The sequence below is a fragment of the Ambystoma mexicanum genome, chromosome 9 (assembly GCF_040938575.1).
Source record: "Ambystoma mexicanum isolate Mex_15411 chromosome 9, UKY_AmexF1_1, whole genome shotgun sequence".
Taxonomy (NCBI): Eukaryota; Metazoa; Chordata; class Amphibia; order Caudata; family Ambystomatidae; genus Ambystoma; species Ambystoma mexicanum.
In genome coordinates this window covers 887,145,290-887,159,724 of record NC_090931.1, presented here as the reverse complement: position 1 = coordinate 887,159,724, position 14,435 = coordinate 887,145,290, and positions in this window count along the sequence as shown.

The following is a 14,435-nucleotide window of genomic DNA, read 5'->3' as shown; positions in this document are numbered from 1 at the left end:
CAACCTTGCGTTACTGCATATTTAAAGTTATTGATCAGTAAGTAACTTGATCTTCTTTATAGCCAGGATTACTTTAGCTTTGGGTACGTGTTTCTCTTTGTGCTTCAGTTACATTGTTACTCTTAAGTATTTTCATATCGTTTCAACATAGGTACATATATCTTCTTTATGATATCACTCTGCCCGCGTCGGATTTCACTTAACTCTCCATGATGTCCATAGGTGCGTGCTGGCATCCTTCTATGTGGCATCCTTCTACTGACTCAACGTGAGGGTACATTCTGTACGGCTGTCTGAGTGCATTACGTCTCTCGTAGACTTGATGTCGTATGGAAATGAGACAGGGGGTCCCATTTATTGCTCTTCTTCGACCATTCCAGTATGATGGTGGTGAGGCGGCGGGAACTAGTGAGAAATGGATACCTGCTCCTTTACAGTGGCATATGAAATATACCAAATTGAGACTTTAATTGTGGGATGGACTTCAATCTGGGTTGCTTTCATAAGTGTTGAAACTTTCATTTTATTCTCCTCCTTGTAACTGAAGAAGCAGTTGTACCAACTCTTGAAGTTTTGAAAGGGCCGAAGACCTGGCAGGGGGATGGTGCTGCACAGGAGGACACTGCTGCAGTCAGCAAAGTAAGAAAAATGCAACACCTGTTATCCAGTACAAGATCAACACACCCCCTTAGCGAGTACACCAGGGGATGAAGTGATGTTGGAAGATTGAGATAGTGTTGGCACACTGCTCTGCCCGCAGACAATGTTGAGCAGTGTCAACAGTGGCATGCACTTCCTGGAGGAGGTTGCATGTCCCATTGCTGCGGGGGACACAGCCCAAGACAATGGGGGCCATAATGTGCATAGGGACTTGGGTGTGGCAGATGGTGGTCAGGGAAACATGGAGTGGAATTAGTTCCAATAATGTTGGTCAGGATGGTGGGTTTAACCATGCTCTTTGATGGGCAGCAGCAGCTGGTAGAGTCGAGTGACAACCATTGTGATATTGTGAAGACGCACAACCACTTACTACGAAGGCCGACACTGACATTTAAGAGTCATTACAAAACGGCACACATAGACACATCATCTTCACTGCAAGAGTTCACGCAAACAGGCAAAGGTGTTCGTTGTCTCACTAAAGCAGTTACAGCAAGAAAGCCTCGTACATCTGCTCTCTGCTGTAACTTTGTGAGCTTCTCTGGTGTCTTGGCCACTTGCATGAAGAACTTGTCTGCAATAATTGAGAAGATTACATCAGTTTCCGCCACACAGAGGCACAAGACTCATCGACCACTCATAAGGAGAGTAGTTTTAAGCAGGGGTCGCCTACTTTGCTCTCCACCGATGACAGGGAATCAATACCTTTTGAAGAGGTAAGTACAATATGACATGTGTTCACCTCATTTTAGGCCATCAAGCCATCCCCCACAGAAGAAGAACGGGTCAACCGGATTTCTCTCGTACGAACTCAGGTAACTCATGCTAGGTGTTTTCAGTGGTTTCTAGTTTTGCACAGGTATCTTTCTAAGCCAGGCATGTAAAAACCATACCCGCTGAACAGTTACTTGGTGGTGGTGTTGAGAGTAAAAGTTAAAGCACAGGAAATCATCTATATTATGTGTAATGGCATATTATGTTGCAACACATATGTGCTGTCAATGTTTGATGATATTGCAGTTATGCAATAGCATTTTGTCCTAAGCTAGCCAAACATAGCTACTAAATTGTTCGTTTTTGATAGATGGTGTGCAAAAGAACGCAACAGTTGTCCAACTTTTGTTTATAACTTCTTTTGTTCAAACTTAAGAAGTAACTTGTGTTTTCGCTGTTTTATAGGGTGAGAGCCTTCAAATAGGAAAAAGGACAGAACATAAAATATTTAGACATAGAAAGTTGCCATATGTGTTTCATACAATGAGACACAATTCGCAATCTGTGATTAGGAGAAAATACTATTTTCCATGTCTGATCTCACCCTTTCGCCATCCCTATCGTCACTAGTACCCCCTGCAGCTTCTGCATCATCCACTGTGTGGTGGTGTCAGCCTTAGGCACGTGCACATTTCTTCTTACAGCCATGTTTATCGCCCAGCCTAAGGCTCAATGTGGCCCCCTTTCCACTGTGAGACCAGGAGGTCCCCCGCCACACGTAATCACTGGACGCTAGCGTTCAGCAAACCAAAGGTACATATCATGTTCTTTCTTGTGTGGATGGGAACTGCATTATCCTATGGCTCGGCAGTGCTCCTTGGAGGCACACTACGAGACACCAGCGAGACTTTCAGAGGACAGGTCCAGTCACCCGCATGGAGAAGCAGATGCAGAGCTGAGCATACCTGCAACATGTCATGCTGCTAGCAATGGCATCACACAACCTGTAGTTGCGTCCTGGCCCATGACTGCACACAATGCATTTATATGTACCTTGGCCTATCAGTAGAAACACCCGTACAGGTATGGGTTACATATACTGTATATAGTGACACATTTCTGTTTACAGCACCGGCGCAGTGATTAAGCAATGCATATAAGGTAGGATCATTGGAATGGGACCCCGAACGAACCAGCCCTTCCACTGCCACAAGCTACAGGTTACTGTGCCTCCAGTGGTTTACATCAACCACATGCGCTTAAACACTTGCCAAGCGAGCAGCTTCTTTCACAAAGAAAACTGACTGATGTCAGGGAGACTACTGCTTCCCATTATGAAAGCATCATGGGCGGATCCCGGAAAAGTTTGCATTGAGGAAGTCAGCCATGCAAGTCCTCCTCACTGTTCCCCCACCTCCTTGTGCCCCTTCCCGTTTCCGATCCTTTCAGCTCCTTGCCCCCCTCCACTGGAACTCTCTCCCTCACTCTATCTGCTCCATTTCCTTGTACTCCTCCTTCCGTTCCTCCTTGAAATCTCACCTTTCTCTTTCCAGGGCCTTTTAACCTCTTTACCTTTCTCTCACTCCTTCTCTCTTCTGTTTTCTCTTTTACTGCTCTAGGTAAATTGTTCTATATATTGTTTTAATGGTTTGTCTCATGTTTTACATTTATGCTTCCAATTATTCCGCTCTATAAATGTAATAAATACAAATAAGTCGTTTTCCTGTTCTGGAAAATATGCCGCAGGGACCTATGGCGACACTAGGCGTAGGTGTGTACCATCGACAGGTCCAAGTACATTAGGGAACAGAGCCATAGCACAGAAGGGACTTTTAACCTTCGCAAGCTGTTCTGCAGTTGTTGGAAAGGGAAATACAATTTGGATCCGTTTCAACATGGCTGCCAAAACCTGCAGCAGAGCAGTACAAATAGCTGATTGTGACATACCAGATGCTGTGGCATCAGCCCCCTGAAATGACCCAGAAGCACAGAAGTGCAACATTGCCAGTGGCTTCACTAACGGGGCTGTGGCAGCGCATGTGGTAGGCACTTCTAGGTTCCAAATCTTGCCTGATGTTCCTCATAATTAAGATTGTGGTACCCTTGTCTAGTCTGTATACCATCAGGGTCTGCTCTCAAGACATAGCAAACACAGCCGCACGACTCTGTAGATCCTGGCCTTTTACCTTCTTCTGTGCTGCAACTGGACACCCTTTCTCCGCCCTTCAGCACAGATGGGGCATATGAAATGGAGCTGTACAGTACCATTATTATCTTACGCGTTCAGAACAATACTGATTTGCTGTGTACTTCAAGCACACAATAGCACACTCGTGACCTGCAGGAAAAGAACCTCGGAATGTACATGTTGGAAATGTAGGGATAAGCCCTCAAAATACCTTCGAAGGCTGATTGTGGAGCAGCCATGTGCGAAATAGGCATCTTGCGAAGGTGAGAGGAATCTGCGAAGAAAGCAGGGGACGAATCTGCTCGTTTTCTGCTAGCGATAGAACCTGACAGAAGCCTTTACCAACACTTTTGGAAGCCTTCAAAATGAGATGGACAAAGCGAAAGCGATGCATGAACACAGCACCTTTCAAAATCAGACCCTCAACAGGTAGCATTTGTTGCAAGCGGTGTTCCTTCCAACTCATACTGTGACTTGAACATTCTCAGCATTGCTGCCTCTTTTTCTTCCAAACAGGACCTTCGAACAAGGGATTTTCGTTTTCTCAAACATTATCTGACTTCTTTCTGTTCTCCCTCAAACTCGGTCTGCTTATTCGGCCCTGTCTCCGACTCTGCCCCCTCACAACTGTGTCTATTTTCAAGTACCTCAGTTTGCGCCTTTAGCCTCTGCCTGCCCTGCCCTTTGGACCTCATTCCTCCATATCTGGGTCCTTCCATTTGACGTTATTCTACCCATCAATCTTCAGTCGGTCTGTAGGGCTTCAGCCTATGCACTCGAACCTGAACCTGCCTTCAGGGACTTTAGTCTACCCAGGGGGCCTCGGCCTACACTCGCTTATTAATTCTGCCCATTCACCCCTTGGTCTGCCTGGTGGGGTCTCAATAGCTCTCTGTGGGCCGTAGCAGACCTAGGTTTGCACAGCGGACCTAATTTTCTCCTGCCCCTCCCCCACACTCCTCGTTGCCACCAAAACTCAGATAGCTCTCTATGACCACAAACCGAGGTAGGTCTCGCAGGGCACTGCAGCATACATCCCCAACAATTGCAAACTTCACATAAGGAAGATCAGGTCAGGAAATCATTATTTACTCAATGAGGTAATTCACTTAACGCACTGAGCCTTTGTCATGCAATCATTTTTTTTTCATAGAGTTCGTTTTTATCGTGTTAGTCATTTATTATTATTATTATTTAAGTTTTATAGAGCGCCACAGGCCCATGGGCCTCAGAGTACATTGATGAGTCAAACTCCCAGGAAGGTTCGAGAGCTACTAGGAGTTCGCAGACGCACGGAAGGCCCCAACACCTTCCCCCAAAAGGAAAGCAGACCCAGCCAGAAAGCAAGTTCAAACTGCAGTTTATTACAGCCAAAACCAACAGGAATAAGTACAAGGATCGAGGAAATCCGTGGACTTCTCATTGTTCCCTGGCTCACAGGCCAGTTTTGACCTAGAATTATGTCAGAGTGACGCCACAACCTGGGCCCATCTCCAGAAAACCTATCGTTGTCAGGGATTGGCCGCTGAGCAACAGTCACTATACATGTTAGTCTACTGGTTCTCGAATGTCAGGTGGGTGGCCTGGTCCATCCCCAATTATCTTACTTTACACAATGTTGCAGTGTGAGGGTCTTGCCATTAGTTCTTGCCTGTTGCTACCCACCACTAAGATACTGAGCTGTGGTTGGCTAAAGCTGACGTCCCCAGGCCTGGGACCCAAAATGATTCCCAGCTCTTGGTATACCTTCTCAAGGTAATAAGAACAATTATGTGTCTGCATTGTAACTTGTGTTTACAACCATAGTCTATGAGACTGCCCGTTCACATCGTGCAACACTTGTCTCTCAATGTAACTTCTTTGTTGCAAGCTTCTGTCTGGTGGCATGAGATCACTTCTTTTTCCCAACATCGGTTTATATTCATCATCTGGGTCGGCCAGACCACATGTTCAGAGACGGTAGTTTGGGCTTCTGTAGCTCTGAATTTCTCAGAATTACGCAGAATAATTCCTCTTAATTGGAGCTGGTGTTACGGCCATTTCAGGGAATGGAATGTCACTCGTATCTGGTGGCCTTGGCAGCAGGCCCTGTCTCGCACGTTTGTTTGTCTGTTCAGCCTGAATTCAACTCAGCTCAGCTCTTGCTGAGGGTCTTTGGCCTTCTGTACTTGTCCTAAGCCATACCATGGCTTCTACATGTTTGTGTTATTTTATATTCTCTATACGTTAGTCACACTGTACTGTCAGGTCCTGTAGGTGCTGCTTCAGCTCCTTAAGGTTAATTGCATATAAGCACCTGCAAGCAGTATTCAGGATTTCTGGCTTCTTGTGGTTTCTGCGTTGCTGCGTCTAAGCTAATGACAGAATAATAAAGTAATGACAGTATGTAAGTGTAGCTGTCCTCTAACTATAGAACTGCGCATCCGTGTTCTTCGTGTAATCGAGTGCGTGATTGTGTTTCACTGTGCGGATGACACGTGTGCTTCTTGTCTAACGCTGCTATATCGTGGTGTTTCTAACGATGTCTGTACATTGTTTCTTGGCGCTTTAATCTATATCATTAATTGAAGTCTCCTTAGTGGCGGTCTGAGGCTCTTTGTCCACTCTAGGCAAGGTCTGTACTGATCCTACTCTGTAGGGCTGGCCGAGTGGGTACCTCTTGACATACTGGTCAATTGTTGGAGTGCTGGGAATCGGTCAGAAATAATATGGGCGGTCAAAGTATCTTCTGATCTTCCTCTGCATCATATACTTTATAGGAGGGGGAGGAGAGGGTGATTTTGCTCATCTCTCTTCAGCCCCCCCTCTGGTTGACTTGTCGACCACATTCTGTCATGACCACTGTGAGGGGGCACAAGTTGTGCCACAAGCAGGCTCCCATCAGAACCCTGGGGGCCTTAAAAGCACTGCAAAAGGGCCCCTGGAGCTAGTCCTGGCGCCTTTGGCACCAGGCTCATATGTAGGAAAGAAGGGCTATTCAAACTAGGTCCCATTTATGTACTTGGGCCTTTAAATCCAACATGGAAGCACCCACACAGTCTAGTTCTAAGAACCAAGCCATGCGGTCTAGTGTTTTGGGTGTGGCAGGCCTGGAACTACTTTCCCTGGTACTACTTTACCTGGGCTATATAAACCACGCTGTGACTGCAGAACACGCTTCGTGTTGTTCGGAAACCAGCAGCGTGACGCTCACCGTGTCCAGCTCCTGGTCTTCAGCATCTTCCTGTAATCCAGCAAGAACAAGCATAAGATTATTCTGTTTTACCTGAGAAAATACCATCCAGCACTCAGCATCTCAACTGGGCTGCAATCTGTGGAAACTGAGAGAAGAAGAAACATCACTCACCTGTGAGTACTATATTAAGGACTTCCGGCGAACTGCTACCACAGCTGCTGTTCTAACATTGCGACCCGCAATAACGAGAAAGGGAAAAACAATATTAAAACGCGCGCTCCCAACACATCGAATTCCATCAGTCTTACCTGAATTCCTTTGCGCTAGGCCACGCTTCCATCCGGAGCACCACAGCAACATCTGCAAAGGAAAAGTGACATATTCAGGTTCGCTTTCAATATTAAACAACCGCACAGCGCTGTACTTACCTTAACCGATTCCGGGGGCCTGTTTTTCATTGCGCTCTCATCCACTCGCAGCACCACAGCGGCCTGTGAGGAGAAGAAAAAGAAAACACAGGTTAGCTTTAAAAGACAATAAAGGCGCTGCGCTTTGCGCTTTCTCTTACCTAGAAACATGCCTTTCCCTCGAGCACGCCAGCATCAAGACCTTCGCACCTGAAAAGAAGGTGATAAAGACATTAACGAATTCCCACCATAAACCGAACAAAGACTTACAATTAACAAACCTACCTGCCTACCAGCAGATTCAGGGTCACATCAGGCATGGGCCCAAGGAAGGCGTACTGCACCAGTGAAGCAACTCGGGCAGCTCACCAACAAACGTCAAGCGCCCCTGCACAAGAAACGCAGGACGGATAGCTCACCCTACAAATAACTATGGTGAGAAAAGAACCCAGTGGGGAGGGAATCGGTCAGAGGGAGGTGGGCGGTTCACCCATTAGAGACAGTTATCACAAATCCTCCCTTCTGTTATTGCAGATTCATTATTCAGCACTGGGCAACTACGCATCCAGGGTTCCAGATCTCAGAGCCTTCCAGACGACCCAGGGGATATCAGGTGAGCGTAACAGAACACAAAGCCTTTAAACCTTATCCATATGGGCGTCATGGAGACATCTGAAACTGATCAGTTAGCCCAGCATTTGGGATAATTACGCGTTGAGGTACACGCAGCCCAGCAGGAAACCAATGCCTTAAGATGAGAGTTACTAGTCACAAAAGACAGTACTGATGAACTAAGCAAACAGCTATTACAAACACGGGGGGCAGGCTCCATTGCCCGGATTCGCCCCATCCGTCACTACACCATCATCAGTCAATCCAGTACAGATAACGTTGCCAGGAGCAGTACCACTGGCACCACCAGAATGGTTTAATGGAGACCCCAGAAGGTACGCAACATTCATGAACCAGTGCCACCTCCATTTTCTTTGTAGGCCTGCGGCTTTCCCAAACGACCAGGCGAGGATGACCTTTGTGTTATCATATTTGAGTGGAAGTGCCGGAGACTGGTCGGTACCTTTAGTGAGCCGGGATGACCCATTACTGCAGAACTTCAGGGGTTTTCAACAGGAGATGGAAAAGTTATTTGCTCGACACTTGCATGGACAACCTCTTGATAACATTCTCCTGTCCCTCCGCCAAGGGAATCAAGATTTGCTGACTAATATTGACACCTTTAATAGACTGGTTGTAGAAGCGGGGTGGCCAGAAGATAAAGAATGCCCAGTGAAACCCCTAAGGAAGGTGGTAGACGCTACTATATTGACGACATCCTGGTGTATTCCCCCTCTGAAAGAGATCATGTGGAACATGTTCGCTCAGTTCTTGCAAAACTTTGCCAGCACAAACTGTACGCTAAACTCGAGAAATGCTCCTTCCATGTTACCGAAGTTGAGTTCCTCGGTTTTGTTCTCTCGCCAAAGGGAGTCAAGATGGATTTACACAAAGTAGATGCCATCCTTAATTGGCCGTCACCTTCTTCACTTAAAGGAACCCAAAGCATGCTCGGCTTTGCAAATTTTTATCGTCGATTTATTCCAGATTTCTCACGGATAGTCCATCCAATCACATTGTTACTGAGAAAAAACAACAAAAAATTCCAATGGACTGAAGAGGCAGAACAGGCCTTTCAAGAACTCAAGAAAAGATTCACCTCCGTGCCAATTTTACGACATCCTTGCCCTGATCTCCCCTATGTAGTGGAAACTGATGCTTCCAGCGTAGCTATGGGAGCAGTTTTCTCTCAAAGAGATCCAGAAACAGGCCAATTACACCCCGTGGCCTTTTAGTCACGTAAATTCTCAACGTCAGAACTTAACTATGCAATTACAGACAAAGAATTGTTGGCAATAAAATCAGCCTTCAAAGCCTGGCAGCAATATCTATTAGGTGGCAGACATACCATCACAGTAATCACAGATCACCAAAACCTTCAATACCTAAAGTCAGCAAAAGCCCAATCCTCACGACAGTTGCAGTGGGCTCTATTCTTTGCAGAATACGATTACGTAATAACATACCGACCGGGAGTTCGCAATGGGAAGGCCGATGCCTTGTCTTGTATGGGTGTTGAAGAGAAAACGAACAGTACCCTGGACCCTGTTGCCATCATCCCAAGTAATAAACTACTGGGACTCACCACCACATTGACTATGAGTGAACTTCAAGATAAGATTCAAACCTTAATGAACCCCGATATCTTGCAGAAATGGAATTCCCAAATGAACATCACACGGTTCTGGATGGATTACCCTACTTCAGGGAATGACTATATCTACCAAGTAAAGATCTGCAAGAATTGGTCATGCTTGGGTATCACGATTCCCTGATCGAAGGCCATCCCTGAATTGCTAAGACTCTAGCCAAGGTTAAATAAAATTATTGGTGGCCAACCTGGCGTAAGGACATTGCTCGATTTGTTCTATCCTGTGGGATATGTGCACAGAATAAATCACAAAAACAGAACCAGCTGGCCTCCTACAACCACTGGATATTCCACCGGCTCCCTGGCATACTCTTTCTCTTGATTTTATTACAGACTTACCTCCCTATCAAGGTTTTAATACCATCCCGGTGGTTGTAGACCTGTTCTCTAAAATGGCACATTTCATTCCATTCAAAGGACTTCCTAACGCTACCGGTCTGGCAAAAGCATTTCTTGAACAGATTATAAAACTGCATGGTTTCCCCTCAGTCCTAATCTCAGATCGTGGAAGCCAATTTGTATCCAACTTCTGGAGGAAATGTTGTACGATGGCACAAATCGATGTTCGATTATCCACTATCCATCATTCCCTAAAAGGATGGACAAACAGAAAGAACAAACCAAACATTAGAACAGTATCTACGTTGCATGCTGCATCAAGTGGAAGAGAATTGGAAAGACTTGTTATGGATAGCGGAATACGCATACAATAACTCCATACACACCAGCACGGGACAAAGCCCATTCTACACAATATACAGAAGACATCCACGTACCTCTGAACTAGACTCCCCCACGACCTTGAAAATGGCAGCGGTAAAGACTCTAGACACAAGCATAACCCAAGCCTTCAAAAGGGCAAACAAACATTTACTGCAAGCCAAAGACAGACAAAAAAATTTCTCAGACTGGCATCGAAAGAAAGCTCCGGATTACCAAGTTGGAGACGAAGTCTGGGTGGCATCAAAACATGTGCCCATAAAAGGTACCCAGACCTTTCGTCGAAGATATCTAGGACCCTATGCCATCGAATCAGTGATAAATCTGGTGGCCGTTAAGTTAGCCTTACCACCAAGCATGCAAATTCATCCGGTGTTCCATGTGTCACTTGTAAAACCTGTACAACCAGGAACCCGAGTCTTAACACCACCAAAAACTGTGCTAGTTGATGGAGAGACTGAATTTGAAGTAAAAAATATCCTGGATTCGAAACGTACCAGATCTAAGCTATACTATTTAGTGGACTGGAAAGGGTACGGGCCTCAAGACAGAACTTGGGAACCAACTGAACATATGCACGCACCACGTCTGATTAAGAGGTTTTACCTGGATAACCCCACCAAACCAGGACCGGACAGGAAGGATAGCATGAGAGGGGTTTTGAAGGGGAGTGCTGTCATGACCACTGTGAGGGGGCACACAAGCAGGCTCCCACCAGAACCCTGAGGGCCTTAAAACCACTGCAAAAGGGCTCCTGGAGCCAGTCCTGGCACCTTTGGCACCAGGCTCATATGTAGGAAGGAAGGGCTATTCAAACTAGATCCCATTTATGTACATGTGCCTTTAAATCCAACATGGAAGCACCCACACAGTCTAGTTCTAAGAACCAAGCCATGCGGTGTAGTGTTTTGGGTGTGGCCGGCCTGGACCTACTTTCCCTGGTACTACTTTACCTGGGCTATATAAACCACGATCTGACTGCAGAACACGCTCCGTGTTATTCTGCAACCAGCAGCGTGACGCTCACCGTGTCCAGCTCCTGGTCTTCTTCATCTTCCTGTAATCCTGCAAGAACAAGAACAAGATTATTCTGTCTTACCTGAGAGAACACCATCCAGCACTCAGCATCTCAACTGGGCTGCAATCTGTGGAAACCGAGAGAAGAAGAAACATCACTCACCTGTGAGTACTAGCTTAAAGACTTCCGGCGAACTACTACCACAGCTGCTGTTCTAACATTGCGACCTGTAATAACGAGAAAGGGAAAAACAATATTAGAATTTGTGCTTCCAAAACATTGAATTCCATCAGTCTTACCTGAATGCCATCGCGCTACGCCACGCTTCCATCCGGAGCACCACAGTACCATCTACAAAGGAAAAGAGACATATTCAGGTTCGCTTTCAATATTAAAGAACCGCACAGCGCTGTAATTACCTCAACGGATTCCGGGGGCCTGTTTTTCATCGTGCTCTCATCCACTCGCAGCACCACAGCGGCCTGTGAGGAGAAGAAGAAGAAACACAGGTTAGCTTTAAAAGACAATAAAGGCGCTGTGCTTTGCGCTTTCTCTTACCAAGAAACGTGCCTTTCCATCCGGCACGCCAGCATCAAGACCTTCGCACCTGAAAAGAAGGAGATAAAGACTTTAACGAATTCCCACCATAAACAGAGCAAAGACTTACTATTAACAAGCCTACCTGCCTACCAGCAGATTCAGGGTCGCAGCAGGCCTGGGCCCAAGGAAGGCGTACTGCACCAGTGAAACAACTCGTGCAACTCGCCAACAAACGTCAGGTGCTCCTGCACAAGGAACTCCGGACGGATAGCTCCCTTACAAATAACTAAGGTGAGAAAAGAACCCAGTGGGGAGGGAATCAGTCAGAGGGAGGTGGGAGATTCACCCATTTGATACAGTTATCAAAAATCCTCCCTTCTGTAATTACAGATTCATTATTCAGCAATGGGCAACTACGCATCCAGGTTTCCAGACCTCAGAGCCTTCCAGACGCCCCCGGGGATATCAGGTGAGCGTAACACATTCTTAAATGGCCGTCCTTGGGCTCTAGGCTGCCATATTTTTGTTATTCCTCTGAGGTGTCCATACTAATTGGTGTGGTCATCGAATGACCAGTGTATTTAACAGCATACTCCTTAAGGGTTGCACCAAAACGAGTTCCCTTCGTAGAACGTTGATCACAGGGCTATCCAGCTTGGAAATAGCTTTCATTGTGTGATCCTCACCTTTAGCTTGTCTCGTTCTGCAACAATCTCATCCTTTGTTCCACCTATGTTCACATCCATCAGTATCTGCATTCCAATAGCTTCTTCTGCTGTCTTCTTGCCCCTTCCAATGCATATCTTTATTCCACATACTGATGCTGCTCTCAGTATGAGGGCTCCAGTAAGTACCTTTAGTCTGTCTGACAGCCATGATGGCATCCAATACCATATATATGCTAGCCAGCTCTTGTCCTTTCCCATTCCTCGTGCTTCGTCCTCCGTCTTTGTATGCATCTGTGCCAATTGTGTAACTGCATCTGAGAGAGTTCCATTATCTTCGTCCTTAGCTGGTTGAAATGTACAACATGAACTCCCTATTTTTGCACAAACTCCTCCATCCATAGCTGTGAGGAGATCCAGAACGTACCTATTTTGGAACCCCACCAGCCTTATTGCTCTGAGCTCTTCTTTTATGGTTTTGAACTCATTTACTGTAGAATTGATTGTTACCATCAGCCCCTAACGAGTGATCTGTAATCATTTAGCATTGGTGTACGTCTGTATTCCTCGTATTATTGTTGCAAAGAACATTTGTGTCCTGCTAAACAATCTATGTTCTGCTGGTATTTCATCCAGTGCTGCTTCTGATGCCTCAAGAAAAGTAATCCCCCCCTCTTCTTACTCTGCTCAATCTGCCCAGTTTCTCTGCCTTCCCTGTCTGGGCCGTTTGTGCTATCTTGACCGACCTCTTCCATTTGTTATTATCCATCTTCGGGATCTCTTCGAGCTTCAGATCATTCTTGGGTACCACCAACGAGGGCATGTTGATGTGTACCAAGGACCACACTCCTTCCCACTCAGGTGGCAATTTTTCATATGCCTTTGATCCACATGCCCAGTAGTCATCCATCAGCACTTCCGTTCCCACTCTCATTGCTGGGAATTGTTCAACGGTCTAGCATCCTATATTCTCACCAACCTCGACATCGCCATTGCTCTGATACCACAGGGCTGGCATCTTAAGGGGAATTATTGGTATCGGACCAGCTTCGTTCTCTACCCATGTTAGTAAATGTGCGCTTGTGTCCCATCCCTAGAGGCACTTGTCATGTTCTTCCTGCACCTTGTTTACTGCTGACTGTGCCAGTGTCAGTGCTTTGCTTTTCACCACTCCATCTTCCCAGCTGTCATTAGTGCACACTCGCCCATACACTAATATCTGTGGTCTTTCCCAGCATCCTGGTTCTCCTCCTATCTCTTTTACTCTTGTCCAGCGACATGGTAATTCATTCAGTGTAATAGTCTATGTCTCTCCCTTCTCAAGTCCGTCAGTTATGTACTGCAATCCTTCATGCAGCTGCCAATAATTGTTCATCATGTCTAGCGTCTGTATTTAGTTATCTTCACAGGGGAAGGCCCCTTTGGACATCCATCTCAATGTTGCTGTCTTCCCTTTGAATCTTCCTTGCGTTTGTACAATTGCAAGATACATCGGGCACTGTGCTCTTGCTGCGGGTATTTCAGTTGCTATGAACGTTCTGAAAGCATTCATGGCGTAGGGGATTAAAGAGCAGGCAGACATAACGGCTCCCCCCAGTGGTTTCCTTACCTATTTTGGTCATATGTTTGTACCACATGTTGTTAGATACTTGTGCTGTGTCAGTGAGATAAATGTCAACTCCCTTCATGTCTGTGTCAACACTGTGCTTACCTCTCCTTACCTTATCAGCAGTGTCTTCTCTTCCACCTGACATGATCGTCCTTCCTGCTAGGGTCGTGGTAGTGTTAGTAGAGGGTACAGCATTAGTGCTAATGACTATATACAGTTGCCAAAACACTATTCCCATTATGCCACTGGGAAGTTATAAACACACCATGTTAATAATATTCTTTATTGTTTCTTTTATGACCACTTACGCTAATGGGTCCTTCCAGACTGATGAGAAGATAAAGATGCCTGCCTGAAATTCACTAAGAAAAGCGTTATTAGTTTAGTATTTGTCAGCATCCTCAAGCTCCGCGAACTACATAATCACTGTTGGCGAAGGCAAAGACCTCGTAACAAACCTTCCTTACTGAGGGGTC